This window comes from Triticum dicoccoides, chromosome 7A, assembly GCF_002162155.2.
Source record: "Triticum dicoccoides isolate Atlit2015 ecotype Zavitan chromosome 7A, WEW_v2.0, whole genome shotgun sequence".
In the NCBI taxonomy this organism is placed as follows: Eukaryota; Viridiplantae; Streptophyta; class Magnoliopsida; order Poales; family Poaceae; genus Triticum; species Triticum dicoccoides.
The window spans coordinates 704,413,217-704,416,245 of NC_041392.1; positions in this window are offsets into that span (position 1 = coordinate 704,413,217).

The window sequence follows — 3,029 nt, forward strand, 5'->3', positions numbered from 1 at the left end:
CAGAGGCCTAACTATAGAGGTAGAACGACTCATATATGTGTTGAGAAGGAGAGACCCAGCTATGTCTTGAGGGAGATCGGTCGACATCCATACATAACTGAAGGACGGGAAACATGATGGGACAGAGAGAGGAGAGAGAGGGGGAGGGAGAGGGGGTGAGGGGTAGAGTGTTAGATGGGTGATGGAGTTGCTTCTCGAAGATGGTGGGAGAGTCCTACTACACAAACTGAGGGTGGAACTGCAATGTTATCAATAAGAGTGGGGATGTGTTTCTGTGTGTGCCTGTGCGTGATAGATCTGTCGGGACGCATCCATGGATGATGAAGGGGAACCATGTGTTTGGTAAGCAACCTAACTAGATTGGTAGATCAATTGTTGTTTGTCGGAGGAAGGGAGAGACACAACTAATGAGGTAGATTGATTGACGTGTGGGTAAAAACGAGTTATAAGGACCTAGCTAGCTATATTTATAGCGATAGATCGCTCGGTGTACGTCCATTTGTTAGAGGCAAATAAGGCCCAGCGAGATGGATAGACAGAGAGAAAGGAGCTAGGAGGTGGTGCGAGAGGCCCAACTACTAGCTAGATAGGGGGAGGAGTGTGCGGTTGTGAGATCAATGAAAAGAGAGGTGAGAGTTTACACGTGTGTCTGACCGTATGAGAGACACGAGGCAAGGACACATAAAGGAGGAGATTGAAGGTGTGTGTGTATGTTGTAGGCAGGCATCGCTGGAGAGGTTTATCGACCGGCGTGTGTCGGAAAGGAGTTGTGGATACTCTGGGAGAACGACCTAAAGAAAAAAAAATGAATGTGCCCGGTGGATAGAATGCCGAGGGAGGGGGAGGGCGAGGAGGGCGTGTGCATGCACGAGAGAAAGTTAGTGGTAGCTACAAAGGTTAGAGGATTGTGTGGGTGTAAGAGACTAACAAAGATCATGATTTGATATGACAGCAGATTCATATATTTGAATAGGAGATCATAGTGTTTTAAACATTGCATGCATGAATATAGCGGTGATACACGTGCTGTGCACATGTTATACCATAATGTGACAATGCATGGCATTTGCAACTCACAGCTAAATGCCGAACAATCTAAACCATACTATACATCAAACAATCTCACATTTTATTTGAATTTGTGATAATGTGTGGCATTTGTAGCTTACAACTAAATATCGAATAATGATGATTGTAGATCTTATTAAAACAGAGAAACGAATTCAAATTCTTTGACTTCACAACAATCATTATTGTAGATCTTATTCAAATAGAGAAACGAATTCAAATTTAGTTCATATTGAAGCGGTAGTATATACGTTTGGAATGCACTAAAACATTCATTTGAGTAGTAGGTTGCATGCATTATACACGTAGCGAAATATTTTAATTAAACATAACATGAATTCAAAGTTTTGAATGACATTTGTAGTGCGCATTGATTTGGTACAGTACACGTTAGGCTTGTCCAGAAATTTCAACCCGCGCCATGTTAGCCCAAAATATTTAAGATATATCTTTGTCTTGTTGTGCTCCGACAACTCCCTCCATCTCAACCGCGCCTTGCTATTCCGAAATTACAACACGCGCGAAAACTCCCACCTCCTGTGAAATCCCGACATGCGAAATGCCCGTGGTACCCCTGAACCGAAAGAACCGCCTCAAATCGGTGGGGGTACTTTCATAACTTACCCCACATTTCGGACAAGCGCGTCTCTAAGCCATGGTTCCCCACTGCCATCCCATCCGCCCACCCATTCGTACACCGAGGCCGCGAAAACCCATGACAAAACTCCAAACCCTGATCCATCCGCCACCCAGCCGGAGCCTCTTCCCCCGACGATGTCGTTCACAGCAACACCTCGACGTCCCTCATCCACCGTACCGGATGAGGATCCGTCGTCGATCTCATCGTCCCGCCAGTTCAGCCACCCCGTCCTCCACCTCCAAGGAGCTGCCCCGACGTTCCCCTCGTCTTTTGCGCCACCTCCATTCCCACACCGACATCTTCACCTGCACCACTGGAAGAGCATCATCATCACTGAGGGAGTCCTGGATTAGGGGGTGTTCGGGTAGCCGGACTATACCTTCAGCCGGACTCCTGGACTATGAAGATACAAGATTGAAGACTTCGTCCCATGTCCGGATGGGACTTTCCTTGGCGTGGAAGGCAAGCTTGGCGATGCGGATATTCAAGATCTCCTACCTTTGTAACCGACTTTATGTAACCCTAACCCTATCTGGTGTCTATATAAACCGGAGGGTTGTAGTCCGTAGGCAATCAACTCCATACACAACAATCATACCATAGGCTAGCTTCTAGGGTTTAGCCTCCTTGATCTCGTGGTAGATCTACTCTTGTACTACCCATATCATCAATATTAATCAAGCAGGAGTAGGGTATTACCTCCATCGAGAGGGCCCGAACCTCGGTAAAAAACATCGTGTCCCTTGTCTCCTGTTACCATCCGGCCTTGACGCACAGTTCGGGACCCCCTACCCGAGATCCGCCAGTTTTGACACCGACATTGGTGCTTTCATTGAGAGTTCCTCTGTGTCATCGCCTTTAGGCCTGATGGCGCCTTTGATCATCAACAATGACACGGTCCAGGGTGAGACTTTTCTCCCCGGACAGATCTTTGTCTTCGGCGGCTTCGCTCTGCGGGCCAATCCGCTCGGCCACCTGGAGAAGATCGAAAGCTACGCCCCTTGCCATCAAGTCAGGTTTGGAAGCTTAAACTACACGGCTGACATCCGCGGAGACTTGATCTTCGACGGGCTCGAGCCACGGCCAAGTGCGCCGCACTATCTCGAGGGGCATGATCTAGCTCTGCCCCCGGATAGTGTCCTGGAGGCCGCACATGCATCGGTTCCGACCCCTAACGTGGAGCCTATTGCGCCAATTGAGGATGAGCAGTTGGACATCACCTCGGGGGCTGCGATCCCGAAAGCGATCGAGCCGAATGCTAGCCCCGCACTCTGCACGATCCGTGACTCCGAGGATCCGGACTCCTCCCCGGACTTCGAAC